The sequence below is a fragment of the Schistocerca serialis genome, chromosome 5 (assembly GCF_023864345.2).
Source record: "Schistocerca serialis cubense isolate TAMUIC-IGC-003099 chromosome 5, iqSchSeri2.2, whole genome shotgun sequence".
Classification (NCBI taxonomy): domain Eukaryota; kingdom Metazoa; phylum Arthropoda; class Insecta; order Orthoptera; family Acrididae; genus Schistocerca; species Schistocerca serialis.
The window spans coordinates 257,429,153-257,443,142 of NC_064642.1; positions in this window are offsets into that span (position 1 = coordinate 257,429,153).

Genomic DNA, 13,990 nt, shown 5'->3' on the forward strand with positions numbered 1-13,990 from the left:
AGCGTGGAATGTCAGATCCCTTAATCGGGCAGGTAGGTTAGAAAATTTAAGAAGGGAAATGGATAGGTTAAAGTTAGATATAGTGGGAATTAGTGAAGTTCGGTGGCAGGAGGAACAAGACTTATGGTCAGGTGAATACAGAGTTATAAATACAAAATCAAATAGGGATAATGCAGGAGTAGGTTTAATAATGAATAAAAAATAGGAGTGCGGGTAAGATACTACAAACAGCATAGTGAATGTATTATAGTGGCCAAGATAGACACGAAGCCCATGCCTACTACAGTAGTACAAGTTTATATGCCAACTAGCTCTGCAGATGACGAAGAAATTGAAGAAATGTGTGATGAGATAAAAGAAAATATTCAGGTAATGAAGGGAGACGAAAATTTAATAGTCATGGGTGACTGGAATTCGACAGTAGGAAAAGGGAGAGAAGGAAACATAGTAGGTGAATATGGATTGAGGCTAAGAAATGAAAGAGGAAGACGCCTGGTAGAATTTTGCACAGAGCATAACTTAATCATAGGTAACACTTGGTTCAAGAATTATAAAAGAAGGTTGTATACATGGAAGAATCCTGGAGATACTAAAAGGTACCAGATAGATTATATAATGGTAAGACAGAGATTTAGGAACCAGGTTTTAAATTGTAGGACATTTCCAGGGGCAGATGTGGACTCTGACCACAATCTATTGGTTATGAACTGTAGATTAAAACTGAAGAAATTGCAAAAAGGTGGGAATTTAAGGAGATGGGACCTGGATACACTGACTGAACCAGAGGTTGTACAGAGTTTCAGGGAGAGCATAAGGGAACAATTGACAGGAGTGGGGGAAATAAATAGAGTAGAAGAAGAATGGGTAGCTTTGAGGGATGAAGTAGTGAAGGCAGCAGAGGATCAAGCAGGTAAAAAGACGAGGGCTAGTAGAAATGCTTGGGTAACGGAAGAAATATTGAATTTAATTGATGAAAGAAGAAAATATAAAAATTGCAGTAAATGAAGCAGGCAAAAAGGAATACAAACGTGTCAAAAATGAGATTGACAGGAAGTGCAAAATGGCTAAGCAGGGATGGCTAGAGGATAAATGTAAGGATGTAGAGGCTTCTCTCACTAGGGGTAAGATAGATACTGCCTACAGGAAAATTAAAGAGACCTTTGGAGAAAAGAGAACCATTTGTATGAATATTAAGAGCTCAGATGGGAAACCAGTTCTAAGCAAAGAAGGGAAAGCAGAAAGGTGGAAGGAGTATATAGAGGGTCTATACAAGGGCAATGTACTTGAGGACAATATTATGGAAATGGAAGAGTATGTAGATGAAGATGAAATGGGAGATATGATACTGCATGAAGAGTTTGACAGAGCACTGAAAGACCTGAGTCGAAACAAGGCCCCGGGAGTAGACAACGTTCCATTAGAACTACTGACAGCCTTGGGAGAGCCAGTCCTGACAAAACTCTACTATATGGTGAGAAAAATGTATGTGACATGCGAAATTCCCTCAGACTTCAAGAAGAACATAATAATTCAAATCCCAAAGAAAGCAGGTGTTGACAGATGTGACAATTACTGAACTATCAGGTTAATAAGTCACAGCTTCAAAATATTAACGTGAATTATTTACAGACGAATGGAAAAACTGGTAGAAGCCGGCCGCGGGGAAGATCAGTTTGGATTCCGTGGAAATGTTGTAACATGTGAGGCGATACTGACATTAAGACTTATCTTAGGTGAAAGATTAAGGAAAGGCAAACCTACGTTTCTAGCATTTGTAGACTTAGATAAAGCTTTTGACAATGTTATCTGGAATACTCTCTTTCAAATTCTGAAGGTGGCAGGGGTAAAATACAGGAAGCGAAAGGCTATTTACAATTTGTATAGAAACCAGATGGCAGTTATAAGAGTCGAGGGGCATGAAAGTGTGCAGGGAGGAGACCCCCCAAGAGGGATCATTGCCGACAAAATTTTATTAAATTAAATTTTTCCACGCATAATGTTCGGCCGTAGCCGGCTTGGGCATACTGTGGTGGAAGGTGCTGGCCGTAAGACCATGGTCGGCACATTCCTGCCACGTGCTCCTCGGTCAGACTCAAGTCCCACGGGTTGGTTGCGCTGACGGGGGTACGCTACTAGCAAGGCGCGTTGGCGGAATCAATCCTCCAATCAGAGACTAATCGTGTTATCACGTGGGGACGCGGCCGGGAGCGGCGAGGGCGGCTTGGAAACAGCTCCGCGCTCGGTTAGCTTCTGACCTCGACCCCGAGTAGTCGCTCCTCTAGCCTCTGCCTCTCTGATGAGCAGACGGCAACCCCTCTTGGGGCTGCTCGGCCCTACGTAGGCACCACTGTACCATCATTACAAGAATAAACTGGGTCCATTCCACTCAATTAATTTTCATTTTACAACGCCCTCCGCTCCTGACTTCTATCCTGACGAACAAATGGTGTCAGAAGTGGGATGCGACCCACCTTACGGTTGTAAAATCAACCCATCAGTTGAGTATGAGTACTGCAAAGGGGCCGAGGCTGAGCAAGTAAAGGAAACTAGACCGAACGTGGCGAGGCTGCAGCGCGCCATGCACGTGTCGGCCGGTCGTCTGCGTTGCAGAATGTGCGTGGCCGCGCACTAGCGCGCCACAAGCGTGACGCAGTTCGCCGCTGGACGCGAGCCGAGCAGGGTCCGCGATGCAGTCACGCTCGCCGACGCCGCCGACGCTATCCGCAGCTGCCACGGGTCACCGCCTACGCCAGGGTCCGGGGTGCGGCCCTCGCGCCGCCCCGCCGTCGCAGCTGTCTGTGCTGTCGCCCGCCGCCTGCTGCGCCCGCGCGTGATCAACGCGCCTGCCGCCGCTCGTCGACACCGCCGCCGTCCGTCGTCTGCACGCCACCAAATAATGTAAGTCGCTCGCGACGCTACGGTGGTGTAGATGCCCATACTATTGCAACATGCCGATCACCAGGCAGCAATTGGAGGCAGGAGCAGCCGGAGCGGATGAAGATCCCCTCTTGGCGCTGCAGTCCCAGTTCAATCAATTAATTCTAACAAACGCGGAGCTTAAGCTACAGACAGATGATCTTAAAATGGCTTCTCCGCAGTCTAATGTTGCTAAGCCAGTGCTAGTGGAAGAACAGCCGAAGCAGGTGATTCCACCACTCACTAGTGCAGAATCACCTGTGGCAGTAGCCACCTCCACTTTGGTGCAGAGCTTCCCAGCAGTAGCGTTTATTCCGGCGTTCGCTGGAAATCCGCACGAGGATATTCAAACGCTTGTCCAGAATATCCAGGACATTGGAAAGCCTTGCGGTTGGCCAGATGAATTTCTCTTAAACGTGATGAAAATGAAACTCATCGGCGAAGCGCGGAACTACGTGCAGTCGGTCGAGAGCTTGAAAAATGCCCCTACCTTCCAGTCCCTTGCAACAGGGTTGATTGAAAGGTATACAGACTAACGTGGTACTAGTTACTATCGCGATTTGCTTTCCACCCTTAAGCAAAAAACGGGTGAAGATTTAGAAGCATTCGCGGACAGGATTAGAAGCGTCGCATGCCACATGTACGCACTAAGTGCCAGTTCTGCTCGTAACGAGGTTCTGTTGGAAGAATCAGAATGTCGTGCGATAGACGTGTTTATTCGCGGCATAAACCCTCAAATAGGGGGCGAAATCAAGGTAGCTTCCCCCCGCACCTTACACGAAGCCGTGCGATTAGCACTCTTGAGAGAGGAGGCGAGCCGATTTTTGGCCGTCTCCGCACGGCAAAGCGAGCCCCGACGTGTCTTTTCGAACGATACTAAGTGTGGGCGCTGTAATAGACAAGGAAATGTGGCAGAGCAATGTCGCGTGCCATATTGTCATCCGTGCAGGAACATGGGTCACCAAAGCGTGCATTGTCCAAATAGTAGGCCACAACCGCCTGCAAATTCCAGGCGAAATGCAAACCAACCACAGAATTCGGGAAACGGCCGCGGGGCAGGAAGTGCCACCCCTCCCGGCCCCCGTTAAAAATAGTGACCCCCTAGTTGATAAGGGAATCACGCAGGTGGCAAGCGTGGTTGTCGATGGTGTTAGAGGCCGCAAACCAATACGCGTGCTAATTGGCACAGGCGCACAGATCAGCTTGGCATTTTTATCGAAGAGAAATAAAAGAACATTGCAACCGCCGCGGTACCATATCGGTGGTATTGGTCCCGGCATAGTGAAACCTGATGGCAGCTGTTGCGTTGAGTTCATGTTGGACTCCACGGAATATGCTTTTACGATGGAGGTTGTACGAAACAGGCGCACGGATTACGACATCATCCTGGGAAGTGACTTTCTGCGTCATTTCCAGGGGGTTATTGACTATAGGTTAAATACCGTCCAATTCGGTGACAACGTGCATCGTTTTGGACGTGACTGCACGTTGCGGGCGAGCGGAGCTGGGAAAAAAGGATCCGTTTCCCAAGTTTCGGAATCTCCCGTAACGATGCTAAAAGCCGATAATCCCGTGGAGATACCAGAAGGCACAGGAAAGATCCTTTGGGTGCCTGTCGGGATACGTGAATCCGAAGAGGTTCATTTCTTGGTAGATCCACTCTGCCAGAATGAAACTCTTGACCAGATGCAGGTCCACGTAAAACGTAGCCTGTGCAAAGCGCAGCAAGTACAGAAAGAAAATTGCGTACCCGAGTGTTTAGACAATTTTAGTCACAAGCAAGCTTTAATACCGCGTGGTACAGTATTAGCCAGCTTGCAGGTTATCACAGAAGATGAGTTGCCAATGAGAACCCCTACTCTGAAAAAGAAAAAGACTGCTGCCGCCTCTCAACACCTTTTGACAATCACGTCACATCTGACAGATAAGTTTAAAGCTAAGCTTAGTCACCTCCCATTGCATGAACAAAAGCTAATAAATGAAGTATTGAATGAGTATTCATGGTTGTTTGAAGACAGGAAATATTTACCAGCAACAAATCTAATCCAACATGAGATTCCAACCAGAAATGCTAGGCCAATAGCTCAAAAAGGGTACCGAATTCCCTACCATCTTCAGTCAGTGGTAGAGGAAACTATACAACAGCAACTAGAAGCAGGAATAATACAACCCTCTTCTAGTGCGTGGTCTAGCCCAATTGTAGTCGTTCCAAAGAAATCTATAGGCGGAGAAAAATCCTATCGCCTCTGTGTAGACATGCGAGCAGTAAACAAAGTTACTACTCCAGATCATTATCCATTACCCCAGATCGATGAAACACTCGATGGTCTGGGCAATTGCCGGTACTTCACAACATTAGACATGCGCAGTGGGTATCATCAAATTCCAATTGCTCCTCAAGATCGAGCTAAGACAGCTTTTGTAGTTCCTGGTGGCTTATATGAATTCTTAAGGATGCCTTTCGGGCTTCGCAACGCACCAGCAACCTTTCAGCGATTTGCAGATCTGCTATTACGTGGGTTGAAACCTACTATGTGCCTTGTGTATCTTGATGATATAATTATATTTTCAAAATCCATTGCTGAACATGCTGAACATCTACGCAGTGTACTGTTGCGCTTGCAAAATGCTAATTTAAGCTTAAAATTAGAAAAATGTTCTTTTGCTCAATGACAAGTGCAGTATTTAGGTCATGTCATCAGTTCTAGCGGAGTCAAGCCAGATCCACGATTAACTGAAGCAGTAGACACTTTTCCTATTCCAACAAATTTAAAGGAATTACAATCCTTCCTTGGTCTTGCAAATTATTACCGCCGTTTTGTTAAAGATTATGCTACTATTACCAAACCACTTACTAAATTGTTGAAAAAGGATACTCCTTTTGTTTGGACAGATGAATGTTCGACTGCCTTTCAAACAGTGAAAACTACAGGGTGATTCAAAAAGAATACCACAACTTTAGGAATTTAAAACTCTGCAACGACAAAAGGCAGAGCTAAGCACTATCTGTCGGCGAATTAAGGGAGCTATAAAGTTTCATTTAGTTGTACATTTGTTCGCTTGAGGCGCTGTTGACTAGGCGTCAGCGTCAGTTGATGCTAAGATGGCGAACGCTCAACAGAAAGCTTTTTGTGTTATTGAGTACGGCAGAAGTGGGGCACTGAGAATCCGCGGGAAACAACTCAGTATGAACGTGACTCGCCTAAGGTGAACGTTTTCTGTGCCATTTCAGCCAATAAAGTTTTTGGTCCCTTTTTCTTCGAAGGTGCTACTGTAACTGGACTACAGTATCTGGAGATGTTAGAGAATTGGCTGTTCCCTCAGCTCGAACAAGAAGCACAACAATTCATATTTCAGCAGGATGGAGCGCCACCACATTGGCACTTATCTGTCCGTAACTACCTGAATGTCAACTACCCGAGGCGATGGATCGGCCGCCAGGCAGCCCGTGACAGAGCACTTCATCACTGGCCTCCACGAAGCCCTGATCTTACCCCCTGCGATTTTTTCCTATGGGGGTATGTTAAGGATATGGTGTTTCGGCCACCTCTCCCAGCCACCATTGATGATTTGAAACGAGAAATAACAGCAGCTATCCAATCTGTTACGCCTGATATGCTACAGAGAGTGTGGAACGAGTTGGAGTATCGGGCTGATATTGCTCGTATGTCTGGAGGGGGCCATATTGAACATCTCTGAACTTGTTTTTGAGTGAAAAAAAACCTTTTTAAATACTCTTTGTAATGATGTATAACAGAAGGTTATATTATGTTTCTTTCATTAAATACACATTTTTAAAGTTGTGGTATTCTTTTTGAATCACCCTGTATTTTAACTAGTTCACCTCTACTTGTTTACCCAGACTTCGCTGAACCTTTTATTTTATCTTGTGACGCATCTGATTTTGCTGTAGGATGTGTCCTAAGCCAAGTGCAAGATGGTGAGGAAAAACCCGTTGGGTATGCCTCTCGTCAACTGAATAAAGCAGAAACTAATTACAGTACTACAGAAAAGGAATTGCTTGCCCTTCTTTTTGGAATTAATTATTTTAGATGTTACCTTTATGGTCGCAAGTTTACAGTTCTTACCGATCACTCTGCTCTGCAGTGGTTATTGAATCTTAAAGACCCTACCAGCAAACTTATGCGCTGGGCCATGAAACTGTCAGAATATGATTTTGAAGTTTGGCACAAGCCTGGTCGGTTGCATCAAAATGCTGATACGTTAAGTAGAAAAGTGCGTGTCATTCAGTCAGATGAGGTATCAATTGAAGAGTTAAAAGAATCATAGCAGGTGGACGTTCAATGTCAAAGATACGCCACCTTGCCAGAATTTGAAGTAATAGACGACCTTTTGTATCGAAGAACTCCCCATGGAAATCGTTTGGTAATACCGGAATGCTTGCAGCAACGTATAATACGGCAATGCCATGATACGATCCAAGCTTGTCACAGCGGAAAACGCGCTACGAACGCTCGAATTGCGACACGTTATTGGTGGCAATACCGACAATGTGACGTGGACAGGTATGTAAGATCTTGCCTGCCGTGTGCACAACGAGCACTAAATAGGCATCCGAGAGTGCCGCTGCAAACACTTCCTCAGGCATATTCACCCTTCTAAATTCTTGCTTTAGATTTCCAAGGTCCTTTTCCACAGTCGCAACAAGGTAACAAATACATTTTGTCTGTTATTGATCACTTTTCACGTTATCTAATTTTGGTTCCCCTCACCGACATGACAGCTGAAACTGTGGCGAGAGAGTTTGTAAATCGTATGATACTACCTTTTGGAAGTCCTGATGCCATTTTAACGGATCAAGGAACCAATTTCATGTCTGCTTTATGTGTACAAGTTTGTAAATTGCTAAGAATCAAAAAATGGCGTACAACTCCCTTCCATCCTAAAGCCAACGGTCGCGTTGAACGCGTACACCGTACAATTTGTAAAATGTTATCCTATTATGTTGCAAAAACGCACGCTGATTGGGACAGATATGTACCGTATATTTCTTCTGCATACAACACCCGAATACATGACTCCACGGGGTGTACCCCTTACGAAGCTGTGTTTGGACGGCCGATGAATTCGCCGTTCGAAATAGACAAACTGCCTCAAGGTGTAGAAATAAAGGAAGTAAAAGGTTTAGCCCGCCGGCTAAAAGCGATCTGGTATAAGGTAAAGAGGAATAATATCAAAGCTACTAATAAACAGTTGCACAGGCAGAACAAAAATGCTGTTTTACCGACTTATCAAACACGTGATTTAGTGTTACTACGAAACCCGGCAATCAAAAAGGGACGAACTAAAAAGTTCTCTCCCCGCTTTGAAGGTCCGTATCGGATTGTACGGTTGACCTCACCAGTCAATGCAGAACTGCAATTAACCGATCGTACGGTGATAGTGCACTTTGACCACGTGCAACCTTACCACGGTAGGGCTGTGTCACCACAACAGGTCGCAGCCCCCGATCTGCCTGTGTCACCTCCACCTCAAGTGGAACAAAGACGAAAGAAAAAACGGAAGAGATTACCTCCACAGGGTTGTAGATACCCTTTGTGGAATCGACACCCTTATGGGTTGAGGTCGCGTGATTAATCACGCCTAATTAGAGTTTTATGTTATGTTTTATTGCAGCTTAGTTTAAGTCATTTTCTCCAGGGACTTGGAAGCAAGACGTGCCTGGCCCCCACGGAGTTCCCAGCCATTCTCAATTGTCAATTTCCGGTCCTGTCATGTATTTTTGCTCATTTTCATATGTATGATTATGTTTTATGTTTTGCAAGCAATGCCACGCATTAGACGTCACGCAACTGACTTGCTTCAAATGCAACCATTACACTTGGTGTTGGCAGAACCGCGGCTGCTAACTCCGAATAATATTCTTCAATCTCCTCTATTGCCATCTATTTGGCAAAAGCAGTACATGTGGAGTATTTTTACTCCGAGCTTTTCTTAATACTTGTTACGTTGACGTCTAGTGTATTGTACTATATGTCGTAGTTCTGTATTTGCTGCAGCTAATCGTAAGTAATCGGAACAGATAAAGCCAGGACTTGAAATGCATACGCCTCGTACGCTTTGTTTACGGGACCACCTGTTGGCGGGGCAACACATCAGCTGTCGCCTCCCCTCCTCTCTTCAGCGCTGTCCCTTCTCCTCGCCAAGAACTGGCCAGCGGCCATCATTTTTTCTCAGCCAGTAACAGCGCTCCGCGCGATGACTTATCTTATCACCACGTGCGCTGCTGCCGCCAGCGTCTCAACACGCGGCGCGTCCTAGTAGTTACAAAAACAAACCGCAAATTACTGCCCTATCCTCCGTGTATGACAGACTACAATGTATTTACCATCATTTTATATAACTAACAGCCTTTTTTAAAAAAAACTCTTATTCTAGATAATTAGCAATTTCTAATTCATCGTTATTTCTGGTACACACTAAGCGCGTGATATTTGTCGCTGCAGTAGCGGCCGGTCTCTCGCGGCTACACGCCGTCTCACATAACCGCTGACGTGCCGGTGCCTACTCCGCACCTACGCGTGCGCTGCGCGCTCGCTAACAGCTCCAGGCTGGTTTCTTTCATGCAGCCGGAAGACACGGCAAACAAAATTCATTCAAACATCCCAATAAATCTTAACATAAATATTAAGTAGATGTGATTCATTGTTTAAATCCTTTTCCTTGTTTTGTTTCACATTAGCTGGATAAATCACACGAAGTTCTTAACGATTTACATTATTCTGCATACCTTAGTCTGCCAGTCCTATAAGTGAAGTTTCACTACTGCTTTGATTCATTGTATAAGCTATAAACTACAGCCCTAACCCTCTTACACATCGAACTATGAGGACATTTAACGTTATCTTCCTTGGACAAGGCCAGATATGGGCAAACCAATGCAATGCCACGGGTTTTTCACGCTACTGACGAGGCACAAACGACCAATCGTCCGGGCTGCCATATATCGGTGGGCGATTGTTCCTTGGTTGCTACGCAGTTATTTTTGCCCTCCCCATTTATTTTACTCTACCGCCGTGGTCATTGTTCTATCCTGTTTTCCTTCTTCTGTCGCTGAGGAGGCCCCTACAACATGTTAGGTACCCTCTTCCGACAGTACCGGTCTTTTAATCTTACCACCCATTTACACCGAGATATTGCTCTCCTTTGTTGCAGTCTTGCCCCAAAATATCGGCCGATGATCCATTGTGAGATACGTACTTTGCCTCTAATTAGCCGGTGATGTAAGCGCTACGGAAACTGTGCCTAGTTGTCCTTTCAGTTCAATTTGTTATCGTCAGTTTTAAAACTAACACACACGCAGCCTAGCAGCCAGCCCCAGGTAGCCAGTGTTACATGTTAACGTTGAGCGTTCCGACTACTTACAGCGTTATTATTATACATCATTGTGTTTTTATTTTCCTGTCAATAATGTCATTGTGTTTAATTATGTCATTATGCTAGCGCTAGTGATTTATAGTTCATGATTTTCATTTATGTAGTGTTATGTACTGCGCGCACAAAAAGTGACGCTATTTATGCATGTATGCTATTCTAGCTTCAGAGCTATTTTTATTGCTTGAACAGTCGACATTTTCCTAGTACAGCAGGTTGCTAATAACGCCGCTGATACTTTTATTACATGTATCACAGGAAACCCATGTGCCTACACTAATTCTTATTAAGTCAGACGGACGCCCTTAGGCCCGCTGAACCACGGTATCGCAGATAGCTCCAAGGCACTGCCTACCCCTCAATTATTAGACAGGTTGCCTTAGCACTGTCCGCAGGTTGCTCCATTGTCCTGCAAATTATATAATCATCAATCCAAGTCTGCAGATTGCACTAATGCACTGCCGAACTTAATAGTCGAGTCACTCGCAGGTAGCTCATACGCACCGCGAACTTGTACTTACACGTCACCGAATCCTAGGCTCCTCGGTTGACCACAAAACAATTCATACATCAATTACCGTGAGACAATTTGCACTCACACTACGCCTTTGGCACTCAACCACAAATGAACTGAGCCCCAGACGCTCTTTTATTACTGTGGTGTCACCGCCAGACACCACACTTGCTAGGTGGTAGCTTTAAATCGGCCGCAGTCCATTAGTACATGTCGGACCCGCGTGTCGCCACTGTGTGATCGCAGACCGAGCGCCACCACAAGGCAGGTCTCGAGATACGGACTAGCACTCGTCCCAGTTGTACGGACGACTTTGCTAGCGACTACATGGACGAAGCATTGCTCATTAGCCGAGCCGATAGTTAGAATAGCCTTCAGCTGAGTCAATGGCTACGACCTAGCAAGGCGCCATTAGTAACATTGCATGTATCTAAAGAGTCTCACTTGTATCGCCACAATCTCCAGATGTACCAAAAGGATGGATTAAAGTTAAGTATTCCAGAAGCTTCGTATTTTTCTTTATAGCATTCATTACGTATCCTGTTTCAGACCTCACGCACCCTGCTTTGGCTTAGCGCGTGCCTTTCGGCTTCCTCTCATTGTGTCTAGGCTTTCTTGTCTAGACACAACAATTACATTTTATACAACGCCACTTTCTTCTAGATGGCAATTCCATTGCAAAATCATCGGATTCTGCCAAAGATTCAGATACCGTTCCCCAGATGGCAGCCTTTTCCGTTGCTGAACGGATTAGTTGCTTTTCACCATCTGACAGTGCAAACTCCACTTTTAAGAACAATGTTGTTATATATACACACACTGTCGGATTCTAATGACGTAGTCCCTTATGCACTTCGTCAACCGACTAAAAAAACAACATCTGCTGACGGATTTCGTATCCGATTCGGAAGTTTATGTTCGGGAAATATTCTCTTTATTTTATTTCTTGTCAATTATTATTACTTCAATGTCATGTTTTATTGTTATCAATTTATAGTTATGATTAATGTTGGTACACTTTATGGTTATACGCTATTTTTGTGTCATATTCGGTATTCCCTTTTAACTTTCATTGTTTCTGGACTGGAAGTATCTCTGATAGCACCTATTGGCCTTCAATTCGTATCCGCCATCAGCTACCATTAGTAACACATTTACACAACACTTCATTCGCCCAATAACAACTTTCAACACACTCACACTGTTCATATCCACACTACTTTGGTGTAACTTGTTGATGTTACCAGACCTCTATTGTCATATACTAAGTACATGAACAAGGCTTTTATCGTTTATGCCCTCCGCTCTTCGGAAGGGGAAAGGGAAGTACGTACGTACGTACGTACGTACGTACACTCTTTGACATAAAACTTGACCGGCGGCCGGCCGCTTCAGAGGCTAAGTCGGCGCCGATCGCGACATGGGACAATAAAACTGGCCACCTCGCTATTTCTCTAAGTCCGGTCATCTGCACAATCTGGCAACACTGCAGACTGCGGCACTTCCTGGAGGAAAACTTGTCCCATGATGGAGAAACTATAGGCTGATTGCACCTGTGGTCTAGCGGTAGCGTGCGTTGTTTCTGTTCATAATGTCAGTGGATCGAGAGCAGCTGGCATAAAATATTTTTATAGCCTCTTCTGCCTGAATACTGAACACGTGAATGTAATAGTAGCGCAGATTCAATCTATTTCGCTTTCTGACACACCGATATCAAAATTTTGTCCAGTAACCATTTTGCGGCAGATTTCCTGCAGACTGTCCTCCTCTGGACGCCGTAATCGGCAAAGCTCCGGGATCCATTTGCTGGCTACCGGCAGTGGCCGTGGCGACAGCTGCGGCGTTGCACTCCCCCGTTCTTTATCGAAAGCGCCTGCTACCGCTCATCGCTTCTGATGATTTAAAACGCTTTATTATTAAATGTTGCTCCACAGATAATTTCTACGATTTCCATTCACACTCAAAAGAACGGAGACAGACGCCGTGATTAGTAAACGGGTATTATATTACATTAATCGGTGAGAGCGGAGTATGGCCCGAAATTAAGTTTATAGACTGGGACGAAATTAAACCACGTCATTACATTCGATCAATTAATAACTGCTTCATACCTCGTTTCTTTTCCTTTCAAAGTCAATTATTTGTGCAACTTTTGGCCAATATTCGGATGTTTTCGTCAAGCCAGAGTGAGCGTCTGTGGTGTAAAGTGTATTACAGTCTTGTTTCATTCCTTATGGTAAGTCTATGATAAATTGTGTGAATACCTTGCAACGCATGCTCTGTAGCAGTGCAGAAACACTGCACATTTGGTGTTCCATATATGGTTTCATGAACTATTTAACGTTGATCGGAAGTGATATATGACGAACAAAGCTCAAATTCGTATCGTTGACAGTCAATTTGAATCTTTTCAGGAACCATTTTACAGTGAAGCATCTTGGCATTCGGAAAGCAGACATCCATGATATTAACATAATTTTCTAAGTTGAAATTGCACGAAGATTGATGTGTAAAGGCATTGTTCAGATTTCGTATAAGGAATTTTTACTAGCAGTTTGCAACTCCATTAATTAAAATTGAAAAGTTGTACTCAGCAGCTTTCATCGAGATTGGAACTGCAATCTCATATAGCCCAAGCATCGCAGCACACAAGGGAACCATTTTTTTTTTTTCCCACTGAGCTAACGACACACTGCCGGCAACAAGCCCACGATAGTCATTGCGATATTGCCTGAGCCTCAAAACGCAACCTTAAACCCACAAACAGGTGTTATGTATGTGAAGAACGCCGTTCTTGGAGTCCAGAAATTAAATACACTTTATAGGTGTCTCATCTTACAGTGAATTATATCGTATGAGTCTTCGATGTGGAAAACGAATGTCAAGTGAATTTAGCGAAGTAATGCCGGGCTACACCCGGAAGTAAATGCTCTATCACAGTGTTGACAAATACTTGCTACGACGGTGCCAATTCTCGCCTCTCTTACGAGGCAGCTCTTCAGCGAAATGCTTGCCGTGATTCTCCGATACGGTTCTTCAGAGGGGAGACGCGCGTGCACGTTCGGTTTTCCTGCGGCGTTCTCCCCTGACAGTTTCTGACGTCGCCTTATGGGCTATGTATACATTTGAGGCTTTCAATCATCATTAATCCAGAATGATACACGT